Genomic DNA, 27,224 nt, shown 5'->3' on the forward strand with positions numbered 1-27,224 from the left:
TGTGGTCCACAGTTTGTGTTGTGTGACAAACAATGAAAAAGCACTGACTGGAACTGTCATATTTGAGGGTAATCTAGAGTACAAATAATTCATGAATATGAAGCATGGCGTGCCTTCACCATGACACAGCCGTCACCACTGTTAAAACACACCACCATCACACTCCTGTTCAACAAGCCATCCACAGACCCAGCTGGGCTTGCCATTTACAGGGCCATCTCCCTCCTACAAACCCGCAATGGTCTTTGAGCAGCTATTCAACAAACGCTTTACCGACCACCTCAGCTACCACCAACTCCTTGATGCCAGTCAGTCTGGATTAAGGAATAACCACAGCACAGAAACAGTACTCATCGCTGCCACTGATGACATATGCATGATGGGTGATAGGGGCGATACAGCAGCCCTCTTTCTCTTAGGCCTATCTGCAGCATTTGAAACAAATCTTACAACCCATCCTCATCAGGTACTTATATTTGAGCCAGTGGGAAACCTTTCACTAAAGGGACTTCTTTCTCAGAGTCTAATTAGATCACTAAAGGAGCAGAGATTGTGCTATTTTTTCAGTTGTATCTAGTCACAAACTCAAACCAAAGGTATTGAAGAGCTTTACATGAACACCAGCTACATTATGCAAGGGCACGGTAATTTGTGTCTTTTTAAAGGGGGGGGAGATTATGTGATTTTCCCATAATCACAGGAAGTTGAGGCTACACAGACACATGAATCTGGTTCCCAGGTACTACTCCCTCCTCTAAATCAGGCACTTATGCTTCTAACACTTCTAGCTGCCCACTGTTGGTCTCTCTTTATTATACTTTCTTGGAAAACACTTTGGGATTTGTTCTGGTCCGCAATTATACCAAAGACATGCTGTCAGCTGTGTCTTCTCCTTAGTGGATAAAACGCAAGATGTAAGCATGACACCCCTCTCCTCAGAAGCCCACAATCTCACCTCTGGAGTGCCTCAAGGTTCATCTCTCAGCCAGACCACCTTCAACACATGCATGATTCCTCTTGCCAACGTCATCCACGCACACACCATCGAAATTGTCTCCTACCCCGATGACACACATCTCATACTCTCCCTCTCGGACACAAAAGGGACATCTTTTATATAACTTGTCAAGTGTCATGTTTCATGCAGATTATTGGATTTGCACCCATTAGAGCTCATACGCCAGAAAGGGAAACTATGAACTTTTCAGAGAAATATTTCTCACCCCTCCCTACTGAGTTATGCTCTGGTAGTTGGGAGTACCAGGAGCCAGACATACCTGTCAGAATATCTCATGTGCAGGTGAAATGCATGGAGCCACACCTCGATACCTGAAATCAGTATAGTCACACGTTTCGTATTTTCCACTCTATGGTGTTTTATGATATGCTAATCATTCTTAAATCATGTGCAGCAGAATGGCTGTAAATATTATAAACAACCCAGAAAGGTTATCTAGGCCCCATTCATATTTCCTCATATATCCCTAATTCTATTAGTAGAAAACCTACCTAAGTTATACCCAGCCGTCTGACAGCATGGTTGTATTAGTTATTCATGACATGCCAAGTCATGTAAATCAGTCTTGCCATTAGGCCAGAAGTCAGGACTCTGTATTTTAGCAGCCTCTCCAGCAACCGGTCAGTTGTAATCAAAGTACAGAAGCCATAGTGTAGATTATAAGTAGGTTTATTAGATCTTAGTTTCCTGTAGATAAGTAAATAGCTAAGCTGTTAAGTAAGCCATTAGGTAAGCCTCACCAGGGGCAGCATCCTGCTGCTTAGCCCATCTCCAACTGACACTCTATCCCACAAACATTTTACATTCTAGATGACCTCACACACTGGCTGAGCATCAGGGACATGGACCACTGGGGAGAATATATTAAGATATAGCACAGTCCTTGTGTACAGCCATGCCCTTACACCAGTATCTTAGGCACCTTTTTATGCACCTCCCTTGGGGTCCAAAATCTTGCAATACTCATTGCTTTTCTTAATCTTATTCTTCTCATGTTTACATGGTTTGTGTACAACAGGGTCACACAGAGGAGAGATTTCTTTCAGTTCATTTTACATTGGCAATGATAATCTTGATTTCTGCTAATTCTATGTGTTACAATAGGCTTTCAGGAAGTGTTGTCACTTTTCTTTTTTTAAATTAGGTTTCTGTGTCAGGTTGCATTTACTCATCTCTGATGGACGATTCCTCCAAATGGTAAGGAATACAGGTATATGGGAGATTCTGCTTGCTTCATGATTTTGCTCCACTTAAATGCCATCAGTCTTCCACTTTAAATTATGTCCTCCTTTTCACCCATTAGGCATGCCTACTAATGCGAATCCCACAGTTCTCTGCCTCTGTTATGGGGTATTTTTTTTTAGCAAAATTGATTCTTACTTGGCTCACAAATATCCTCATATAGAGTTATTCTTTTTTTTCTCTTCTCTTGTATATTTTAAAGTCCTAATTCCTGGAAGTTTTGTGGACATAATTTAATCTGGTCCACAACCACTGTTACAAGAGTGATTGATATTCCTTCCTATTTCCTACTCTTGTGGAAAATGAGGCATTGCTGGGAGACTAGGGAGCATATTACCAACAACGGGCGCTAAATATCGCTTTGCGCGAGTAGCTGGCTTTTAATTATCGCCGGCTATCACAGGATTTTATCGCCCGGGTAGCACGTTATTAACAACGCTTATCACCCAGGCGATAAAAATCCAGCGATAGCCAGCAAAATGCAGGAATATCGCTGGATATCCAGAGATATTCCTGTAGCGATAGGGAATTACTTGTAAATAGCCCATGGTGGTTGTAGCCTGAGATTACACCCCCCATTACATATATAGCTAAATCTAAATTAAAGCAGACGTTAGCTTTCAGCCATAACCGCGGTTAGCGCGGGTTTTGACATCACTATGTGTGTCAGAGCAGGCCTTGTAAATTCTGCAATGTGTGGTTAGCAACTCATTCCCTGTGGTTTTGCTCAGGTACGCCTACTTTGCATCTCATTAGAGATGCGATGCAAGGCGTAAGCAAAACCGGTGCTATGACAAGGAAACATGAGCTAGCATGTCCTTGCTGATACTGCGATACCATTATCGCCACTTTTCGGCCAAAAACAGCCGCTAAAGCGGCGATAATAGGCTTGCTAATATGCCCCTCTGGTACGGTATTCCAGATTCCTGTGGTAATTCTACATTTCTAATGGAGGCCTTTAGGTCCCACCTGTAGTCCCTGCCAGCCCCGTTCGCAGGTTTACAAGTACCCCAGTATTGGTAACCCCAGGCGTGGTGTGAAAGGGGATTACCATACTGAACTCTGGTGACCAAACAATGAGGGCGAACATGGTGATGCCAGTGCTTTTGTTCTTCATGGTCCTAGATATTGGAGTCCATCACCCTCTTTCTTCTAAAGTTCAGTCTTTCTTTTGTTTCCAATTCATATTTAATGTAAAAAGTCCACATACTTGAAAAATGTTCCTCAAATTTGACTCTATTTTCACACATATTCCTTATGCGTTATAATATTTACATTGATCACCCTTTACTGTTATTTAGCCAAGAGTATGTTTTTCAATTTGAACAAATATTTCGACTTTTGTTTTGCATATAGTCTGCAGTGTCACCTGCGGGCAGCACAAGTAGATGAGGTAAACTTTAAAAACACATACAATGAAACAATGAGTAAATTCTACAAGTTAGTCACGAATTTTAAGAGGCTCTGGAATGGAAATTATTTTCCTTTCTGCCTGGGCCCAGGACCAGCGATAAGCAGTGGCGACGCGACCGTGAGAAACCAGAATGGAGTTTACCAGTGCACCCTAAGAGGCAGCCGTGCTGCTGTGAGCCAGCAGTGGGATAACTGGGAAAACAAATAGCACCCCAATAGGATGTGATATCCTACAACACTAACATGCTTTGGCAGAAAGTCGTGATAAGCTCTTCATATCGTGTTACGACAGGAATATCAATGTGCAGTCTGCTGCATCTCACCTTTAACAATGCTTGTTTACAAAGTCCAGAGCTTGTTTCCCCACATTGCGGATGCTAAACTAAACAGAAATTACTTTTGGTCGGACAACCAACAGATATATTCAGCATATAAAGTCCTTAAAGGAGAAATTATTTTTCCTTGCTGTTCTGCTTTCGGGCTTGCAACTCTCACTATGTCATGGTTGCATATTTATAAAATCGATATAACCCTATTTAAGGGACTTGTTAACTTTGACAGCTATTGTGCGGTCATCAGGCGAGTCGTGAGCCCAGATTTACAAATATTTTGGCCTTGTTTTGCAACACAAAAGAGACGCAAACCACTGCAAAATGTGTTTTTTTAAATTCACTTTCCAGCGCAAAACTTGTTTTGAGCGACAAAAACAGAGCAGAGAAGGGAAGGAGAGGGGAGGGAGAAGAATATGGTGTGCACTTATGTTAAGGGTGGGTGGAGTGGCCTGGGTCCTTTTGAGAAACGTCTTCAGGAGGGCATCCAGCGTTTCTGAGGTAGTGTAGTTGCGGAGACCCTTTACCTCCTCCCTCCACAGCAATGTATTCTCTGCCTGAGCACCAGCCAACTTAGGGATATATTATCTAGGGCTGGCGCTTTTCTTTATCGCCAGCTATCGCTGGAATATCTCGCCAAGCTAGCTCTGTATTACCAACGCTCAGCGCTATGGCGATAAATATTCCACTGATAGCGGGCAAATGGCCAAACATCGCCTAAAACACAGCGATGTCCCTCCCAAAACGGCGATGATCTTGGTGATAAGGCCCTGTGGCCTTAACCCAATAATCCACCTCCCATGTTAGGTATGCCTAACACAGGAATATAACAGACGTTAAATACCTGCGTTACGGCAGAGGTAGCGCAATTATTATGATCGCTACCCCTCCTTGTTAATATCGCGAAGCTGCCTTTGTGATATTTTCTCATTTTGTTTCTGTCAGCCACGCCTACTTTGCATCTCATTATCGATGCGTAGCGAGTGGTGACAGAAACGGGAGATAAATCAAGGATACACGCGCTAGCCTGAAAACGGGTGCTAAAGCGGCGATAAATCTATCGCCAGCCCTAGAAAATATGCCCCTTAGAAAGTACCTATACAGAGGCCATGGGAGAAATCAACGCTTTCCATTTTCGCGTAATCAATTGTTACGCCAGAAGGAGGGCCAGGTCAGCGAATCGCATTGCCACTTTGTGCTTTTTGGAACCCCGGTAAAGTTCCAGGATGCAGACCTCCCAGGCGTAAAGAAGGACAGCTCCCGTGCAGTGTGCTAAGTGTGTTGTCACAGCATGCCAGTATGTGGCCAAGAAGGGACAGAACCAGAGCATGTGAACTATGCCCACATCCAGTGCCAGACAATGGGGGCAGGTTGCGTCAATGTGATGAAAATAGTGGTTGATTTTACTGGGAGTCCAGTAAGCTCGATGCAGAATGTAAAATTGAATCAATTTAAAACGAGTGTTGCAGGACACCAAGGAAGGGTTTGACAACATAGCCTGCCAATCATCATCCGCACAGGCACATCAATAATGTTTGGTGGAGGAGCCCTGGCAAGTGGGTGAAATAATGTGTATCATCCCCCGAGGGGATCCCCCAATGTTTGACCTGTGCATGCAGATGCAGTGCCAGGGGTTTGAGTGCCAAAGAGAAAAGAAAGGTGGTTAGTGGGCAGCCCTGGTGGGTCCCTCATTGTATTTTTAAAATGTTTTTTAATAGTTTTATATAGTGCGAACTTGACCCGAATCGGGTATCAGAGCGCTTTACATAGCACCAGTTGCATTACATGAGGACACATTCATTTTTGTTAGGTACGAGGAGATTAAGTGATTTGCCCAGAATCAGATGATGTTCAGCGTCATTGCAGAAACTCGAACCCAGTTCCCAAGATTCGAGGTCGGCCGCCCTAGTCGTTAGACCAACTCCTCTCCCCAATATTCTGATGGGGACTTATGTTTGGCAGCCAAGTTGTACCCTAATTTGGGGGTTGGTAGAGAATAGGTTGACCAGTTGGAGGAAGGGGGTCTCGAGTTCATATCTGTGTAACACCTCAAGTGGAAAGGGCTATTCAAGGGAATCAAACGCCTTGTGTAGGTCTAAGACCAGGCACCCCGAGTGGGGATGTCTTTGTGGGGCATAAGTGAATACCTGAGAAAATGACAGAGGTTCAATTAGGTATTCCTAGCAGGCACAAAGTTGTTCTGATCAGAATAGACTAATTGCAGAACTAAAGGAGCCAGACGGTCCTCCAATATTTTTGAAAGGATATTGTGGTCTGTATTCAACAGTGCAAGTGATCTCTAAGACCCCGGATCGAGGGAGTCTGCTTGGTTTGGATACTGAGATTAGTAGGGCATTGCTCATTGTGGGTGGTAAGAGCAGCATCATACAGTGTCTTTAGGTGGGGCACCAACAGTGGAACATATACTTTGAATAGTTCAGCCGGTAGGCCATCTGGCCCCGGGGGTTTTGCTAGTGGCTAATGCATGCATCGCTTTTGTACCTCAAAGGTGATTTTTTTATTGAGTTCCTCTAAGGATTCCTGCGAGATTGCAGGAGCATGAAATCGAATAGGAAGTCACTGATGGCTCCCAGAGTACCGCAGGTGCAGACGTGTATAGTTGCATGTAGTGGCATGTAAAGGAAAAATATATGTCTGTCTGTGTGTAGAGTAATTGACAGGAGTTGAAGCAAAGGGTCAGGATAGGGTGTCTGTCGATTTCCTGCCGTATATTGAAATCCCTCACCAGCACCCAGGGGATGTCACTCCAGCAGGCCAGATGTATGGTTAGGAAGTGAAGAAATTGAGCTTGGTCTTCATTGGGTGCATATATTGCCCAGAGGAGTAGTTGCGTACTGTCCAGGCAGCCCTCTACAAATAAATACCGTCCTTCTGGGTCAATAACAGTGTGGGTGGCAGCAAAGGGAACCTCGGCACAAACCCAAATCAATACTCTGCTGGCATAGGCAGAATAATTTGTGGAGAACACCTGACTTCGCCACCTCTTCTAAAGTCTGGAAGCTTCTAAGTTTGTGACATGTGATTCCTGGATGTAAGCTATATGTGCCTGTCTATGGCAGAGGTAGGAATACACTGCATACGGTCGAGAGGGAGTATGATTTCCTCTCATGTTCCACCTGACAATGTTAGTGGCAGCAATGAAGTGTTGTATGAGAATAAGAGAGGTCCAGCATCCCTTGGCATGGACCCATGTGTTGTATAAGGTGCATGCAAGAAGAACAAGTGTGTACCATTATGATACAAATTAAGTAACAGAACAACGTTGTAACAAACAGAGAGTTCCATTGAGAGCAGGAGTACAACAAGTACCTGCCCAAACCATTTGAATAAAAGAAAACCGGTAGGAAGGAGCCTGTCTAGGGGGTGGGCAAGAGAGGGAAGTTGTTAGAGAGCTGCTGTTTCCCATAGTAAACAGTGAGTGGTGAGACGGTCTGGGCAGCTTCCAAGGCCCCCTTGATAGTGTAGAAGTCAGGCCCAGGGGTCATATCAGGCAGCTGCTGGGGTCCAGCAGAAGAATACTAGGGGGAAAGGAAAAAACTGTTGGGATGGTGCTTCTCCCCACCCAACACAGGAGGTAGTTCACAATAAGAAGTCAGAGGAGCAATACAACAAATAAGAACAAGGCATGGATATACAGACACACAACTGTTCAAAAGATTTCACCTGATGTTTGTGGGGTCACTTCTGGCATCCCATCAGTGCTCAGGGGAATGATGCTGGATATGAGATAGTCACTGCAACCTGAGGATCCAGAGTCTTTGTCATCTGCGCTATAGGATGGCTCAGGTTCTCTGAAGGCTGCTGCCATTTGCAGCGAACTGTGGTGATCCTGGATGAGTTGCTCTAAGTTGGGGGATCCATGTGACCGAGAGGCCACTAGACTTAATTGTCGGGTGCGTTTCCTGCTTTTTGTCCTCATCGATTGTGGTTGCTTGTGAGTGTCCAAAGAGTGGCCCGCACCAGCCATTCTGCACTGTTCCATCCAAGATCAACCTTCTGCATGGTCAGTAAAGAAAAAGGTACAGTTGCACTGGATGTGAAGGCATGCCAGGAAGAGTACTGGACATAGTGTTCCTAATGTGTGCGTTTCACCTCCAGGAATGTGTGTCGTTGATTCTGGACTGCTAGAGCGCAGTCAGGGAACACCATTATTTGAATATTTCGACACTCAAGTTGTCTTGGTTGTGTGCTTCTTTCAGGACAATTTCTCTGTCTTTGTAGTTCATCAAACGTGGAAACAGTGGGCGGGATGGGGTGCCTGGTGGGAGCTGGCATGCGGGACCATGTGGGCATGCTCCACAGACAAAAACTGAGGTAGAAGATCCACGGGGAAAAAGCTGCAAATCCAAGTGTCTATCTAATACTCCACTTCATTGCACTCTGTACCAGTGGTGGGTGGTAGCGGTGGGGCCTGGGGGTTGTGTGGGGGGATGATGGACGACTATGTGAAAAAAAGAAAACCACTTACATTGCGTCCGCCGCATCGCCGACATGGTGCTCTTCGGCTACACTGCACAGGCTATGTGCAGTACAGCAGAAGAGCACCAAAACGGCGAGGTATCAGCAGGCTGCTGCTCCTGATGTCTCACCACTGATAGCCCAATGGTGGTCAAGGAAATATGTATGGTGTAAAGGCCACCCTAGGCCCTCACTTCCAAGGCAACAGCATACCCCTCAGGGAGTGTCCCTCATGTCAGGTGAGGCAGGTGTATGATGGAAGCAGTCTCCTACAGTGATTCCACAGTGTCGGGGGAGGCCAGGAAGATCATAACTGTAGACGGAGCCCTAGGCCACAGTGAGGCGTGTTGATCGGGTGGGTGAATCACCATTTCCCATCACCCACTGAAGGCTCATGTGCTCAACCCAATGGCAGAGGGGAGCAGAGGGCCCAGCGTGCATAAGATTCAGCCTAGCTACCCACATATAGCGCTTAGGTAAAGACCGCACCAGTGATCCCAAGCCACCTCGGTCCCACCATGGCAGCTCTGAGAGGCCCGCAAGCACCCAGCAGCTTCCGTGTAGGCCCAATGAGGAGCCCTAGTGATTGACGCATCGGAAGGGCAGGGCAGGGAGTGGGGACCGCGCACAGGCTGTAAATGGCCCCAACGTTCTCCAAATGTGGTACAGGTCAGGGGCAGAGCACTCCCAACTCACCTCTACCAGGAGTTGCAGGCTCCATAAACGAAGGCCTCAGTCACAGGGTGGCGGCGGCAGGAGCAGTCCAGGTGCCTTGTGCTCTCCGAGGCCGCCTCGAGTGCCCTGCAATCAGCCCTCTTGATGGTCAATGGCCATTTGCCTCAGTCTGTGCAGGTCCTCTACGATTCCCTCAGTGCATAGTAGGAATAGTAGGAAATAGTAGGATAGTAGGAAAAGCAGAACAGAGATCTCTCAGCTCACGTCCGCCATCTTAGCCTCCTGGGCCATGCCCCCCACGGACCGAGCTGTTCATGTGTTAACAATGTATGCCCTTCTTTCTACATTAATTGGGAATGTAATAAAGAACTTAAGCACATTGAGATTGAAATATATTTACACAGTATGCACGTGAAGAAAGCCTTTCATAGAGGAAGTCAATGATTCAAATGGTTCTAATAGTTTATAATATTTCACTGAAGATTTTCTTGGAATTAGATAATTTACCACAGAGCATCTAAAAATCTCTTTTTTTCAAAAGCATCTGCTATTATTTCCAACATTATAACAAAACTCACTTTCTCACCTCACAATTTAATACTCATTAAAATAGTTTCAATTATTCTGATGCTGTTATCCTGAAAGACCAGGACAATCTGTACAAATACAAAATCAGAACTCCAAAGATCAGGGTTGCAAAGTGGGAATCGACAGTAATAATGAAGGATGCATAGAACTTGGTGCAGCAAGTAGACATAGAAAAAGAAACATAGGCGATAAGGAGGAACAGGACTGTATCTGTGTTCATTTAATAACTTTTTGAGAAATATAAATATCGTATAGTGTTAGGCCATGCCTCATTGGTAGTGGCAGCTCAGGGTTGAACACAGAACAAAATTGAATATTAATAGTAGTCAGGACGCACAAAGGAGTAATATGCACTTCAGTGGACAAGTGGAAGTGAGGTTTGAATATATGAGTATTTGGGATATGGAAGAGTTGAGGAGTTATCAGTAAGGATGTGGATTGTGGTATACAAGTTCAACATTCTAGGTTAAAGGATGATAAATCTTAGCAGAGAATTTCAGTTCTGCCTGAAGGGTTTACTCATGCAGATAAAGAATTCCAAGCAATGAGGAGTTTGTTAAGGGAGTAAAGAGGTTGACAAAGGATTAGTGCATACATATGGCACACACAGTTTTATTACAGCTAAGGTGAAATCCTGTGGCCTCTGTTGTATGCATGGAAACTGAGGGCCTGTGATGTCCTATCAATCATGGAAATCACAACAGCTTCTTGCAGTCTCCCTGTAAGCAGATGAAGCCTGTGCGATTTCATGGGACCGGAAGGACCATGACCACATTTCAATGGTCAAATCAGCAGAAGAGAATCTCCTCCACTAAGGTGGCAATACTTCAACATTTCTTATAGTAATTGGTGGTTCTATCAGCCTCTTTTGCATCACCGCTGTGACCCTGGACAGGCACAAGATACAATAAAAATCCCACATCAATGTATATAAATAGTATATATTTTTATCTTTGAGCAGACACCAAAACAACAAACATCTGATGAAGGGAACCAGAGTTAGAATTTTTGTAAGATTTCCATAAATCACTGCAATTCACTCAAAAAGTTGTATTAATCAATGTTTTTCACTTGTAGTGGTAGTCTATGAGCCTTGCACGCAAAGGTCCAGGTCAAAGTTTCAGAATCACCGTGATAGAGTGCAGGTCGAATAGAAGGGCCATGCTGGTTCCGGTCAGTTTTTTGCCTTTGAACTTTAAAATTTCTGTGGTTCTTTCTCTTGTTTACAGGCTCATTAGTGTCGTCCGGTGCAGCTTGCGTCGGGCATTGGGTTTGATGTCAATAGAGAGGCAAAGTCTAGTCTAGTCTAGAGCCTTGGTTCTCCACCAGAGTTCAAGGCTACCTACAAACTGGCAAAGTAGTGGTAGTATATGAGCTTCTGATTCTGTGCCTGAAAATGGTTATCTTTTAGCTTTAGGCTCACAATTTGCAGTTCTGTAGGGAGAATGAGTACACTCTAGCACTGGCCAAGGATCCATTTTTTTTTTTTTTTAATATGTTTTATTGAAACAATTAACATACAAGTACACTTCTGTGTGCATAGTACAGTAGGGAAACAGAGAGTTAGTCAACTCTTAAAATGTCCGTGATAATGCTGACGACAGCCGGAATCCCAATAAGTACAATCATCAATGAGCGGTGCAGTCGGCTGCAGTGGGAATAGTCCCGGCGACCGCATTTAATAACTCTCTTACATTACACCACAATGTATTTTGCGTTATCCATCCCACCAGAGTGTTTGGCCCATCCTGTCAGACTAGGTGTGCCTCCGGTCTACTCTCCCTGTGCCGTCCACAACCCTCCGCTCGGTGTTGTAATGCATCATTTCCCAAGGGTGGGTCTCCCCGACCAGATCTATTACTGAGCGTAGTGTGTGAATGCCATCGGTGCTAAGTGCACCTTGGTCCCCTGTCGTGATGCGGTAGAGGGCTGTGGCGTGGGTCGTCATGTGGTCAATGTTCACGTGCTTGCTTGTCAGGTGTGAAAGTGCAGCTTAGTCAACTGGGGGGTGACAGTCTGCAAAAGAAAAACAACCTCAGAACTGAGGTATGGGATAGAAGAGAAATTGGGGATGAAGTGGACCTTAATTCAAGGGAGGGAGGGAGGTGCTGCAGTGTGGCTCCTGTTGTCCTGGGTCCACGGTCAGGTGGTGTGTCAATGCGGGGCGGGGGTGCTTAGCATATGTGGGCCAACTGTTATGGGCTAGTTGCGGAGGCTTCTGGCTTTGGGGCGGTGCCACTCCGTGTGTGCCGGTCGTATGGTCTGTCTCCCACATCAGGGGGGGGAGAGGAGCATGGGGGGGGAGGGAGAAAAGGGGGGGGGAGGCAAGCGGAAGGGGGAGGGAGAGACCATACGGTTGGTAGCTCATGTTTATATATGTGTGGCTCCGACTGCGTGTCGCTGCTGTGTATTACTTTCCCCAATCGTACATCTGCGCATCACTGGGGGGGGGGGGGGGGGGGGGAGCGTCTTCGCCCAGCCTACGTCACCCCTCGGTCATGGCAGGCCCTGTTGAATGCTTGTAGGATGTCATTCCAGATCTGGGCTATTGGAGTGGCTCTCCGTCCCGCGGTTTCCTCCCTGCGTAAAATTGTACCCTCTGCCGTCGCCCAATAATTGAGAGAGGCGCACCAGTGCTTTGTCAGTGGTGGGTTTGCGTCTTTCCAGTGCCGCGTTATGAGTCGTTTGGCGGTTATCAGTCCCAGATCCCAGAACCTTGTATGAGCCGTGTTGTGTTTTGTTCTTTTGAACAGGCCCAGCACGCAGGCGTCCCAATCGTGTCGTAGTTCTGTGTCTGTCCATTTTGTCAAGAGTGTAGTGACATCTTTCCAGTATGTTTGTAGTCTGGGGCACGCCCACAGCATGTGCAGGAGGTCTGCATTCAGTAGCGCGCATCGTGGGCAGCTGGAGGTATCCAGCGCGAAGTAACGATTGATCTTGTCCGGGGACAGATATGCCCTGTGTATTATGTAGAATTGTATTATTTTGAATCTCGAGTTGCGGGGTATGTGGCGTGGGCTTTCCAGGATTCTCTCCCATTCTTTATCCGTCCAGACCCTCCCTCTGTCAGTCGTCCACCTGTCTCTCAAGGGCTGGAGTGTGTGTGTGGCGTGGGATTGTAACGCCTGTGCCAGCCAGTGTATCACGTGAGACCCGCTCCCCATGATGTGCAGGTATTGGATCAACAGGTGTGTCTGAGGTTCCTCCGACATATCACCCCAGTGTTTCGTGAGTACCCGGACCACGGAGGCATGGAGCAAGAATTGTCCTGCCGGTAGACCAGAGTCCTCTACCAGTCTCTCGAACTGGACTAGGGTGCCGTCTGTATACAGGTCCGCTAGTGATTCTATTCCCACGCGTTCCCAGCTGTGTAATTGTGTCGCAGTAACTACTCCCCCAGGCCTGGGCATACCTTCCAGTGGGAGTGCTGGGGCGTAGGGTGGAATCCCCTTTGTCAGTTTTAGTGCTCGTTTGTAGCATCTGAGTGCCACCGTGGGGTGTAATTGCGCTCCGCGGGCCGCATTATTTAGGGGGTGGAACATTGCGAGAGCCCCCGCATGGGTCAGGGCCGGGGTCGCCGAGGCAGTGTCGTTTAGGTTCCTTCCCGCAAGCCACGCCACCACCCACTGAAGTTGCGCCGCGAGGTAATAAAGTTCTTGATTGGGGACCGCTAATCCCCCCGAGGACGTCGGAGAGTATAGCTTCTTCAGGGCGACTCTGGGTCTCCCTGTGTTCCATATGAGTGCTCGTATCATGGTCTCCAGGTCCTTAAATATTCGGGCAGGGACGTACACCGGTATGTTCGAGTAGTAATAAAGGAGTCTCGGCAGAACAATCATTTTCGTCAGGGTGATTCTAGCCGGGACATTCAGCGGGAGCGTGCTCCAGAACGTTATCTGGGCTCGCAGGGAAGATATAGCCCTGATCAGGTTGCCCTCCAGTATGCCCGTCGGAGATCGGTATATATGAATGCCGAGGTATTTAAAGGTGCCCGCGTACCAGGTCAGCGTCGTGCCTCCTAATTGCACCGCACATTCCTGCATGTTTGGGTGAAAGGGGTAGACCCCAGATTTCCCCCAGTTGACTCTCAATCCAGAGTGGGCTGTGAATTCACGCAGGGTATCCGCAAGCCTTGGCGGTATCTGTGTGAGGTCCCTAATATAGAGAAGCAGGTCATCAGCATACAGCGAGACCGCGTGCGTACCGTCTATCAACGGGATGCCCCATTCTGCACCTTGTCCCCTCAGCAGCTCCGCCAGTGGTTCCATCGCCAACGAAAAGAGCAGAGGCGACAATGGGCAACCCTGTTGTGTGCGCCGTCCGACTCGTATAGTGTCCGATAGGAGGCCCCCGGTCCGGACCCGTACGCTGGGTGTTTGGTATAGGAGGCCGACCATATCCAAATAAGCATCTCCCAGATCGATTTTCTGCAGTACCGCCCTGAGATGCGGCCACTCTACTGAATCGAATGCCTTTTCCAGATCCAGGACAAGGCAACCCGATTGTGGCCAAGGTCCCCTCGCGTATTCCTGCACCCGAAACAACCGACGGATGTTGAGCGAAGTGCTGCGCGTGGGTACAAAACCGTTCTGGTCTGTGTGGACCAGGGTGGGTGTGTACTGGGCCAGTCTCCGTGCTAGCGTGGATGCTAATATCTTATAGTCGGTGTTTAGGAGGGCGAGTGGTCTATACGAGCCCAGTAGTGTCCCATCTTTTCCCGGTTTTAAAAGGGAGACCAGGGTGGCTTCATTCAGAGAGGGTGGTAGGGAGGAGTCGTCGAGCGCTGCCTCATACATTTTAATGAGTTCGGGGATCAGGAGGTCCGGATACGCCTTATAGAACTCCGCTGGGAGTCCATCAGGGCCAGGGGACTTACCATTGGACAGCGCTGCTATGACCACCCGGAGTTCGTCAGATGCGATGGGCGCTGCTAGGTCTGAGCGGTGGGCGTCGCGGAGTGCCGGTAACGGTATCTGGCGGAGGTATCCCTCCGTGTCCGCGGCGGGGATGGGCAGGTAAGAGCGATACAACGTGTCATAATGGGTGGTGAACGCGCCGTGGATCTCCAATTGATTGTGTAAGAGTGTCCCGTCGGCGCCCAGTATTTTCGTGACCGGTTTTGTCTTTTCCTCCCTGTTAATGAGCCACGATAGCAATTTACCTGGCTTGTCCCCCCTATCGTGGGTGCGTGCCGCGTGGGCCGCATAATTCAAGCATCTAAGCCTCTCCAGCAATTTCTCGTGGCTCGCTTGCGCAGATTGTAACTCGTTGCCGTCACCCCTAACCGAATCCTGTTCATGTCGGATTAACTCAGTTTCGACCCTCTGAAGATCTTTCTCAACACTTCGTCTAAGGTTGACCTGCGTGCCCAGGCACTGTCCCCGTATGACCACTTTAAACGCATCCCATTCTATTTGTGGGGTGGTGGCAGAACCCGCGTTCTCCTCGAAGTAATGCGCTATATGTGTAAACAGTGAGTCCCGGAATGGTGCGTCTAGCAGGAGGTCCGGTTGCAGCCTCCAGGTGGGGATAGGGGAATGAGCGTTTGCCCATGAGACTGTCAGCATGTGTGGATTGTGGTCGGAATGTGTCCTGCCCATGTAGTGTGCCTCCCTTACCAACGGGAGTAAGTCGTCGGTAAGCATGTATCTGTCTAATCGGGTGTGTAGGGCATGAGCTCCTGAGTAGTATGAGTACGTCCTGGTGGTTGGGTTTCGGTGTCGCCACACGTCCTGTAGTTTCCATTGGTCAGCCCAAGCTACAAGGGCTTTCAAGGCGCCCACTACCGGTGCGTGGGGTAAGGGCGGGAAGGAACGGTCGAGTGCGACGTCCAGCACGCAGTTATAGTCCCCCTCCAGTATCCAGGGGATCCCATGCCAGTGTGATAGGGCCGTGGACACTGTCGCAAGAAAACCCTGTTGGTCCGTGTTGGGGGCGTAAAGTGATGCTAGTACTATCGGGCGCCCATCCAGGCGCCCCTTGACCGCCACCAGTCTCCCCTCCCCGTCTATGTGTGAGTCGTCAATGTCAAACGGTAGTCCTGGTCTCACCCATATTAAGACACCCCTTGCGTAGGAGGAAAACCCAGTCGCGTACAGTTGGCCACGCCATCGCCTGCGTAGTGTGTGTACTTCAGGCGTTGTCAGGTGTGTCTCCTGCAGGAGCGCTATTTGTACCTTGTGTCTCTTCAAATATGAGTATATCATATACCTGCGCGATGGTGTGTGTATACCACGTACATTCCAAGTACAGAGTTTAACCTCAGCCATCATTATCTATCAATCGGTTGGTCCCATCTGTCCTCCCCCCCGCCCCACACACCCTCCCGGGAAGCTCACCACCACCCAGCTTCACAACATTTCCACGCACACCTGTGGGACACCATAAAGAGTTCAGTAAGGTCGCCACTAAATCGTGGATGCAGCACGTTGCAAAAGGAGGGAGAAGGATGAACATAAACTGGGGGAAATACCATAGGGTCGGCTGCCAAACGGGCAGCCGTCCAAACACTCTACTGAGACAACCAACGTTCCAGTCTGGGGGGTTGCTGTCCATCACGCAAGCGAATGGGATAATGACTTCCAGCAGAGCATGAATGCATGTACAACCTCTCATGGGGGGGAGTATATAGTTCTGGGCGGCCATCAAGTGGGCCACATCGTCGGCAGCGCAGTGCAACCGTAAAATCATGCAGCACCACTGCTATCTGTTCTCAGTGTATATCGGAGGCCCCGCCCATCGAGAGGGGCCCCCGCCTCATCATGACCCAGGGGGGAGTAGGCTCTCCGGGCCATTTGTACGGTGGCAGGAGACATATGTGTCACAGTGTCTACTTACTGCGTCTCAGGTGTGCGTCTCCGTAGGGAGGAGCCGACTCACCGCCTTCGTCTTATGCAGTCAATCGATGCCTCCTGGCCGCCTCTCTCCGGTACTCCGGTCCCACCGGTCGGCAGGTGTGAGGGCAAGGAATGGGAGGGAGAGTGGAGCAAGGCAGAAAGAGTGCCAGGGCGCGACACTCCGTCAGCCGAATAAATCTGATGTTTGTGGCGTGACAACAGGTAGATCACTTGAGATTTGTGAGTCAGGTAGTCCATAGATCGCCTCATCGTCGCTCGGTGATATCCTGGGGCTGGTGACAGGCGGGGAGCGATGGGACGGAGAACCGCCGAGTTCCGCGACCATCCGCAGGGCCTCCTGCTGCTCCCGGCGTATTTCCTCCTCAGGTGGGCCTGCGCCGAGATGTGAATTACTCGCTGCTGGTGAGGGCGACCTGTTCCCGCGTCTCCTTCTGGATCTCCTGCGTCTCCTCGATCTAGGTGGGTCTCCTTGTCTTCTTGTATTTTTGTCCGTCCCGTTGTCCAGCCAGGCTTCCACCTCTTCCGAGGTGTTGAAGAAGTGGGTTTTCTCATCAGCTATTACTCTCAGTTTCGCTGGGAAGAGGAGGGAGTACGTGAGTCCTAGCTGGCGCAGCCGCCTTTTTACTATCAGGAAGGAATGTCTCTGGCGTTGCACTTGAATCGTGTAGTCCGGGAAAAACATTACGTTCGCATTATCCACTCGTATTGTGCCGAGTTTGCGGGTTTCTCTCAAGACCGCGTCCCGGTCTCTATAGTTCAGAATCCGGATGAGGAATGGGCGCGGGTTAGAGCCAGTTGTGTGCGGTCTAGTTGGAACCCTGTGCGCCCGCTCCACCACAAAGTGTCTGGCCAAGGATCCATGACCTGTGGGAGGCACAACTTCAGGTTAGGACTTGATCTCTTGGGCTGCACCAGCAGAGTCCAGGTCAAGTCCAGTGACAATTGGTCATTAAGGCACTTTTCAGGCTCAGGACTTCCTTAGCTTTTTTGTCACTGAAGTTTAACAGGAGGATTGCCAATTAGCCCTTGGAGTCCATTTACTGGTCCTTGGCACAAGTGGGAGCTGGTCCAGCCCTTGGGGTCTCTCTCTTCTAGAAGTCAACAGCAGGAGCAACCCTTCTCTTTCTGAAAACCTGTCTTGGTTTTGTACAGTCTGTGTTTCTGAGGTCCACGGGTTCAGCAGGTGCAGTACTTTCTGAGTCCACTAGTGTCCTGAGGCTGGCACCCAGGGGTGCCACTTTTATGCCAATTTTCAGTTTGTGGGTGGGAACACTCCCTAATCAATGAAGGCAAAATTCTCGTGGGGCAACCCTACCCATTCTTACATCACCTTCTGTGGGATTGTCATTACATAATCCCATAGTGCATCTCTCTGCCAAAATCCAAGATGTCAGAACACGTCCTCCCTTGGTCAGAGCTATGGGCACAACCTAGAGGTGTGTCCAGAATAATGAACCACCCCTCAGTGGAAAACAGGTTCTGAAACAGGTTTTCCCCCACTGGAAGAGATACCAGCCTGTCTTCCTACACAAAGGAAAGGGCAGAATACAGTGTGACTCTCATTTGCCTATCAGAGAAGGCTGTTTCTTTGAAACTGGGCCATCTGCAGTCACAGCTCCCTTGCCATCCTATCATTCCCTTTGTTCACCGTTCTAGGGAACACTTCATGCCTTCTGGCAGAAGGGTAGCTGGCTATTACAACTGCTGCAATTTTTGTTGCGTTTTATATAGTGCAAACTCGACACCAAGGTATCAGAGTGTTTTACATGAACAGCACTTGCATTACAGACGGGCACATTAATTTTGTTAGGCATGGGGGAAATTAAGTGATTTGCCCAGAATCACAGGATGTTGAGCATCCCTGCCGAGACTTGAACCTGGTTCCACAGCTTCGAAATCGACTGTTCTAGCTGTTACAGCACATCCTTAATCAGAAATGGCTACTAGAGCTTTGGGGGCAAGAAAGTGGTTACTTTCTAAAGTCACCTTTATATTAAAGTTCACTTTAATCCGACTTCAGCACTTACAGGCACATGCATCAATGTTGGCTTTTGCAATTCCTTAATTACGATTTTTAAAGAATCTCAATTAAGGAATCGCAAATGCCTATGCATGTAGATATCGCTTAAAATATAGCGATTTCTAAACATTCCTTAATTGCGAGTCGTAAATTGCGAGTCGCAATTAAGGAATACCTCCCCATTCATTCCTATGGGCCTAGAGGCCCATAGGTATGAATGGGAAGACATTCTCAATTTTCGAATCTCAATTAGAGAATCGCAAATTGAGAATGCAATTTCAAGGGTGCCAGGGTGTCAAAAGGACACCCTGTTGCACCCCTGAAATTGATCTGTGCACATATGTTGCACACACACATGCCCTAAGGGCATGTGTGTGCGCAACATGAAACTTTGAAAAATGCACAGAAGTGCATTTTTCTAAGTTTTTGCAAATTACAAGGAAGTTCAACTTCATGGTAATTTGCTCCCACTGTTAGCGAAATCGCTGATTTTTTTACTTTAATGCATTGCATTTAAGGAATCGCAAAATGCGATTCCTTCAATGCAATCGCAATTTGAGAACTCGCAATTAATTGCAAATTCTCAAATTGAAAGGGCCATGACACTTGATGCATCGCAAACACTCATTTTGTGATCGCAAATGGGCGATTTTTGCGAATCTCACCGTTTGCGATCGCAAAAGGCTTTGATTCATGTGCCTGTATGTCAGGTTTAATGTAACAATGGAAAGGGGTGACCGCTCGGTCCCCCCAAACGTATGGATGGGTGCCCCGAACCCCCCGGGAAACCAGTTTTGGCGGGGTGGGCGTAGCCCGGCTGGTATGCCCAAAGCGGCGTAGCCGGGGCGCGCCTTCCCCCGCCCAAGAAGGGTTGTCCTAGACACCTCGATGGAAGACCACGCCCAGTAGGCGTATCGGAGACGGGTACACGCCCTCCCGCAGAAGGATAAAGGAGCGGGAATCCAGAAGATCGTCCTCTTGTTCCTCGGATCGGAAGGCTGCACCCACTCGTTGCTCGTGAGCCCTCGACGGAACAAGCAGCAATTTTGAATGTGGTAATCTTGTTTTTTCTCTTTCAGTTTCGAGGGCCCACAGATTTCAGGACCTCGTGGATCGACCAAGGGCGGAAGACTCGAAACCATGCCTAGCAAGAAAGCAGGAAAGGGTTCCGAGACAGAGAGGATGTTACGCCTGTTGTCGAATCGGATGGCTTGTATGGACCGAAAGTTCGGACAAGTCCAATCGCTCGGGAGAGGTTTAGTGGAGGTAAAGAAGCAATTGGCCGCATTGAACGACCCAGGTCAGCCAAAAAAGGTTATAGGCCCGGCTTTGCCGGGAATAGTCCCCGGGGGAAGAGGGAAGCGGGTCAAGGAAAGGGCGGTTTCGGGGGGGTCCCAGTTCCAGAGGTACCTCTCATCGCCCCCCTCGTACCGGTCGATAACCCGGTTCAGAACCCAGATGTAGGCCAGCCTATCCCGGTGGTGATCACCTCTGTCGAGGACGATGAAATACCCCCAGAATTGGCCGCACAGTTGACGGCATGGCTCAAAACAAAGGTGGGGGGCACAGCGACCCCGGGAGATCCGGCCGAAGAAGCCAGAGTGTTAATAAAGCAGTTGCGGCAATCGAGAGATGTCGCGAAGGCGAGTGTTCCTCTTGTTCCCCCACAGGTGGCGCCGGGAGTAGCCGCAGCTGGTCAAGAAAAGACGGCGGCAACAACAGCCGATCCGGGTAAGCTCGCATTGCCGATGGTGGGGGAGGGCTCGATACCCTCAAGGCGGGAAAAGGTTGCACAGCACATTCCCTTGGCCACGAAAGAGTTAATATGGGGAGACAAGTATGTCAACATGTTTTCACTGTTAACGGACCATCGTGAGATGGAGTATGCTAAAACGCAGAAAGATTTGTGGCACCCTAGTGTCTGGCGCGGCAAGATGGCCGAGTTCAGGGTGGAAGAGACAGTGACGAACTGCGTTAAGGCCTTCTCTATATTTACCGCAGTTATGGGGGAACGTAAACCTGAGGTTATGACTGAGTTGGTTTGCTATCAGAATCGCATTATGGATTTTTATTCAATGTATGAGGGGGAAGAATGGAAAGGCTATGACATGAAGTTCCGTAAAGCAAAAGAATATGATGCTTCTTTGTCTTGGGATTGTTTGGACTCGGTGTCATGGCACAAGCAACTCCTGCCAGGGGCGACAGGTACGTCCTCGCCAGGCGGGAGCGGGTCCGGAGTGGTCCGCCAAAAGCCCGGGGTGCCCTTTCGAGCAGGCACAGGTGGGGGCTATCAGCCTAGAGTTGGCGGGAATGGCGGAAAAGGAGGGGTCTGTTGGGCTTCAATCGAGGCAATTGTAACAGACCGCAGGGGACATGCAAGTTTAAGCATGTGTGTGCCGGCTGTGGGAATTCCTCACAACCGGAAAATGCATGTAGATCAAAAAATGGCGGGACGGGAGGAAATGGTGGACCTAAGCAGGAGTGAGGTAGACCTTTGTGACCGATTGCCTACACCCGTTGATCTCATGGTTATGATTCCGTGGTTAAACAAATACCCTGATCATGTATCCGCTGGGGTGTTGAGGAGGGGATTCTTACATGGCTTCCACATCCCGGCGGGGGAAGTTCGGGGGAACTCCTTTTGTAGAAACCAGTTATCGGTACGGCACAACCCAAGCGTGGCGGAAAAGAGAATAGCAAAAGAGGTCAGTCTGGGACGAGTGGCTGGCCCCTTTTCCTGCCCGCCGGTGGCCGAGTTCATCTGTTCCCCGTTAGGGGTTGTCCCGAAGAAAGATCCGGGGGAGTTTAGACTCATACATAACCTTTCTGCTCCTAGGGGTTCCTTGGTGAATGATGCCATTGACCCAGAAGTTTGTTCGGTACGATACGCATCGTTCGACGATGCCGTGGCCATATTGAACCACCTAGGCCCTGGGGCGCTGATGGCGAAATGTGATATCGAATCAGCATTCCGGTTGCTTCCGGTGCACCCGCAGGATCAGCGCCTGCTAGGTTTTGCATTTCAGGGAAGTTATTACATGGATAAATGCATGCCCATGGGTTGCTCCATTTCATGTGCATATTTTGAGATGTTTAGCTGTTTTTTGGAATGGGCATTTACCGAGGCTACAGGGCATAGACATGTTATGCATTATCTGGATGATTTTCTGTTTTTGGGGGCAGCCGGTGATACGTACTGCGCACAGGCGCTGTATGATTTCTGCATCCTCATGAATGAATTTGGTGTCCCATTGGCACCAGGTAAGACGGTCGGACCATCTACTTCACTGGAGTTTCTGGGAATTGAGCTCGATTCTGTGGAGGGGTGTTTCCGACTACCAGTAGACAAAGTGATCAAGTTCCAGGCTTCCTTGATGCAATGCCTGGGTGGGGAGAAAGTGACCCTGCACCAGTTACAACAAACAGTGGGTCAGCTTAATTTTGCCTTGAGGGTGATTCCTATGGCCCGCCCATTTTCGTGCTCTATCGCGCAAGCTATGGGTGGTCTCAAAGAGGCGCACCACCGTACGAGACTGTCTGGAGAGGTTCGCCAGGATATGCGTATTTGGTTGGCATTTCTGGCGGACTTCAACGGTCGAGTCGTCTGGAGCTCCCCGCCAGAGTCTTCGGAGGAATTAGGTCTATGGACCGACTCGGCAGGGAGCGTGGGTTTTGGCGCCATCTTAGGTGATCGATGGTCGGCACAAACATGGCCAACATGGTGGCACTCCAACGGTCTCACAGGTAACATTGGGTTCCTGGAGTTATTCCCCATCTGGGTTGCTCTGATGACATGGGCTGACGACTTCAGGGGCCGCTAAGTGGTGTTTTGGTCCGACAATATGACTGTTGTTGATTGCATTAACCAACAGGCAGCACGCTGCAAAATGATCTTGAGATTGTTGAAAGAGATTGTGCTGCTTTGCATGAGATTGAATGTACTGTTCAGGGCAAAACATGTGCCAGGTGTACTGAATCATGCGGCTGATGCACTCTCTCGTTCACATATACAGGCATTCAGGGGTTATCTGCCCACAGCAGACCTAGAGGCAGCACCATTCCCAGAAGCAATGTGGCTAATCGGTGCCTCGGATTACAAGACCTCGTGGCAGCGAGTCTAGCCCCCAGGACAAGGAAAGCATACGAAGGAGCGTTTTGTTCCTATTGCACATATTTAGGTCCCACGGGGAGTCAGAATTGGGGTCAGGAGGAATCCTTCCTGGGGTACCTGGTTGCACTACACAGGGAGGGCCGATCAGTGGCAACGGCCGGTAGGCATAGGGCGGCCATTTCCTTCATGGCCCAGGTACACGGCATAAAAGACCCTACAGGTTCTTTTTTGGTGAAGAAAGCCCTTCGCGGCTGGCAGCGCCTTGAGGGTTGCAAGAAAGATACGAGGCACCCGATTGGCTTAGACAGACTATCTCTGCTTTTAGCAAAGCTGGATGAGACGTGTTCCTCCCATTACGAAGCAGTTCTGTTCCGGGCAGCGTTCACATTGGCATTCCATGGGGCCATGAGGGTGAGCGAACTTGTCGCAAGGAACAAGAGAGATATGGAGGGAGGCTTGTGCAGGGATCACATCCAAATAAGGGGTGATTCAATGGTAATCACGATAGCCAGGTCCAAGACTGACCAGGGGGCTATGGGAGATAGTGTTGTCGTGCAGCGCAGACGTGGGTCCCCCGTTTGCCCGTTGAAGGGTGTGGAAGACTATTTGGCGCTGAGAGCGGCCGCATGGGGGGGGAGTTTGCTCCGACACAAGGATGGCACCCCACTGACGAGATTTCAGTTTCAGAGGGTGCTAGCACTGGCAATCGCTGACGCGGGAATGGACCCGTGCGATTTTGGGACCCACTCCTTTAGGATAGGGGCTGCTACTGAGGCTACAGCCAGGGGTCAGAGTGCTGAGGAAGGGAAACAATTAGGCCGTTGGTCCTCGAATTGCTTCAAGAGGTATGTGCGTTTGCACATGTTGTAAGTGATCAATTGACATGCACTCACGTTTTCTGTCTTTTGTTTACTTTGCAGTTTCGCGAGCCTGCCACGCAGGGCGGAATTGGAGGTCGACCCTGCATCAAGAGACCAGCGGTCAGAGGTCACCGACTGGAGAGAGGATGGTATGGGTCGTGGGCCACTCATACGTGAGGCGCGCCGGTGACGTATTCAAGGAAGGTGACGTGATTCACGCACCTGGGGAATACGGGTTCAGAGTGGCCTTCCATGGGAAAGGTGGGCTCGTTTTTGACAAATTTGAGTCATTTTTCGAGGGACTTTTAGGGCGGCATAGGTCAGCGCCATCTGTAGTCATAGTACACCTGGGAGGCAACGACTTGGTGACACTGGGTAGACGGGTGTTACTTGAACGAGTCTTGTCGGCTGTTAGCTGGTTGGCTAAAAGAGTCCCGGGGTGCACGATTGCCTGGTCCCACATGATTCCTAGAAGGAGGTGGCAGGGGGGCCTTTCGGTGTCAGCTCTGAACCATTCGGTTAAACGGGTCAATAATAAGATTGGTAGATTGTTCCGTTCTGCACAGTTGCATGTCATTCCTCATGGGTGTATCCGGGGTGACCATATGTATCTGAACGATGGGGTTCACCTGTCCAGGGAGGGGAATGATTTACTCATAGGAGACTTTGTTGGATGGCTAAGAGGTTTGAGGAAGCATTACCTATAGGAGGAGTTGGGGCGGACCGGATCGTCGGTCAACTATCCGGTCTGTGGCGGTAAGGTCATGATCGGTGAGCAGTAATTTCAAGGTCCCTAGAGTGGGGCGCCACCCACAATGGATGAGAGCGCCCGGGGGAAGACGGCCATTGGCCCCTTCCACGGGGAGGCGGCACCCACTAAGGATGGGGCGCCTAGGGGGAGATGGCCATGGGCCCCTCCCAGGGGGGGAGGCGGTTATATGCCCTCCTTACTAATTTCCCGGGGGCCGGATATCCGCGACGGCGGATAGAGAGTGTGGGGTTGGGGGGGAGAGTCCACGCTGTCCTTCCTACAGAGACCTCATACGGGAACTCGGACGACCCTTAAGATGGCGTCGAGTAGAAAGGGGGCCCCCACCACGACAAGGGAAGTTACAGTTGGCAATGAGGGTAGAGCCCTCTGCGCATGCGCCGCTCACACAGTGAGGGCGGGAGTTTGGTAGTAGGGATCTGACACCGGTTAAGACCTTGCCGTTGGCCCTTAATGCTAGGATGTACAATTTGAATTAGAGTATATGCATTTTCAGGATGTTAGCCAAAAGTACATGACTGCATCGAAATGTAATAAAATGACAAAATGTACATAATGCATAATGATGAAACTTTTATTTAATGTTTTAAATTTGTTTCATATTTTAATAAATACGGCCGGGAGGGTGACTCCCTCCCGTCTTCCAAAAGTTCAACTATTGTCCGACTTCCCATCCTTGGGGATATGTGTTGGGAGGGGGTGGCGGGCATCCCGGCCATATGGAAAGGGGCGACCGCTCGGTCCCCCCGAACGTATGGATGGGTGCCCCGAACCCCCCGGGAAACCAGTTTTGGCGGGGTGGGCGTAGCCCGGCTGGTATGCCCAAAGCGGCGTAGCCGGGGCGCGCCTTCCCCCGCCCAAGAAGGGTTGTCCTAGACACCTCGATGGAAGACCACGCCCAGTAGGCGTATCGGGGACGGGTACACGCCCTCCCGCAGAAGGATAAAGGAGCGGGAATCCAGAAGATCGTCCTCTTGTTCCTCGGATCGGAAGGCTGCACCCACTCGTTGCTCGTGAGCCCTCGACGGAACAAGCAGCAATTTTGACCCACCCACCAGCCCCTGATAGCAAAGGTTTGGAGGAAAATAAAGTTTTTCTGAGTGATGAAAGTTTAGGCCTTTTTTCCTTGGTACAGTGAATGAAGGAACTTTGAGAATAAAGATTTGGTTTGCATTAGAGAAATGTCTTTGTGCAGGAAAGATCAGTGATAACAGTAAGATGATGTAAAAAAAATTCTTTTCGTAGGTAAAACAACTGTCGTATTTATTTGTCGGGCGGTAAGGTCATGATCGGTGAGCAGTAATTTCAAGGTCCCTAGAGTGGGGTGCCACCCACAATGGATGGGAGCGCCCGGGGGAAGACGGCCATTGGCCCCTTCCACGGGGAGGCGGCACCCACTAAGGATGGGGCGCCTAGGGGGAGATGGCCATGGGCCCCTCCCAGGGGGGGAGGCGGTTATATGCCCCTCCTTACTTATTTCCCGGGGGCCGGATATCCGCGACGGCGGATAGAGAGTGTGGGGTTGGGGGGGAGAGTCCACGCTGTCTTTCCTACAGAGACCTCATACGGGAACTCGGACGACCCTTAAGATGGCGTCGAGTAGAAAGGGGGCCCCCACCACGACAAGGGAAGTTACAGTTGGCAATGAGGGTAGAGCCCTCTGCGCATGCGCCGCTCACACAGTGAGGGCGGGAGTTTGGTAGTAGGGATCTGACACCGGTTAAGACCTTGCCGTTGGCCCTTAATGCTAGGATGTACAATTTGAATTAGAGTATATGCATTTTCAGGATGTTAGCCAAAAGTACATGACTGCATCGAAATGTAATAAAATGAAAAATTGTACATAATGCATAATGATGAAACTTTTATTTAATGTTTTAAATTTGTTTCATATTTTAATAAATACGGCCGGGAGGGTGACTCCCTCCCGTCTTCCAAAAGTTCAACTATTGTCCGACTTCCCATCCTTGGGGATATGTGTTGGGAGGGGGTGGCGGGCATCCCGGCCATATTAATGTAACAATTAATTTAATACCGCAAAGTACCATATTTGATGGACCCAAATGGAAGTTAGCAATTACTGGTTGAGCTAGCGTAACCCCATGTTAGCCAATGAGATTACCAGCCTTGCCACAGTGAAAAGGGCAATTGCAAGTTTTCACCGTCAGGACATGTAAAATATAAAAGAAACGTGACCTTCTTTTTAGGTCGAGCTCTCTCGACCTATTGTCGTGGAGTTGGCTCTGAAGGGAGACACAGCAGGGAACGCGCGGCGTTTCTTGTCTGTGGACGCGCTTATGCAGACCAGCTGAAGACACGCGCACGCGCACACGCATACACACAGACACACACACAGACAGACGCGCAGACAGACGCACGCACACACACACAGTCACACACACACACACCGCCCCCCCTATGCCCCACTTACCGCATCAGCGGCCTTAGCCGCCACTCGTGACTTCTGCTGCCACCCGCCGCCACTCCTGCTGCCACCGCTCCCGCCTCAAGACAGCCGGGAGCGTGCACATCCCGAAACCGGAAGTTCGGGAGCGTGCACACTCACGGCTTCTTCTCCTTCCATAGGTATCTGCCCCTTTACTTTCCAAACGTTCTTGTTCCTTTGCCGCCCCCCTTCCCTCCCGCAGTCCACCACCACTCCCTCCCCCCACTCCCAATCATGCCTTCTACGACGTCCATAGCCTGACCTGTCCAGATGGCTATGTTGCGCATGCGTCCAGCAGTCGCTATACAGCCGTTCCTGCGCATAATCTCTCGAGTCTGGTTTTTGGTTTGCGGAGTGTCATAGAAATGAAAGCGCAGACTTTCAGTGACTTTTTTTGAAATGTTATATTTATTTCAA

The 27,224-nt window shown here is 49.5% G+C and overlaps 1 long non-coding RNA gene across 1 annotated transcript in view; it reads right to left on the reverse strand.

Moving 5' to 3' along the window:
- LOC144819683 (uncharacterized) overlaps positions 1-26,926 on the reverse strand; it is a 45,014-nt gene extending 18,088 nt beyond the window's left edge. The window contains exon 1 of the long non-coding RNA XR_013607510.1: positions 26,793-26,926. This is a non-coding gene — a long non-coding RNA (uncharacterized LOC144819683). The remainder of the gene's footprint in view (positions 1-26,792) is intronic.
- Positions 26,927-27,224: the final 298 nt, after the last annotated feature.

The sequence above is a fragment of the Lissotriton helveticus genome, chromosome 2_1 (genome assembly GCF_964261635.1).
Source record: "Lissotriton helveticus chromosome 2_1, aLisHel1.1, whole genome shotgun sequence".
Classification (NCBI taxonomy): Eukaryota; Metazoa; Chordata; class Amphibia; order Caudata; family Salamandridae; genus Lissotriton; species Lissotriton helveticus.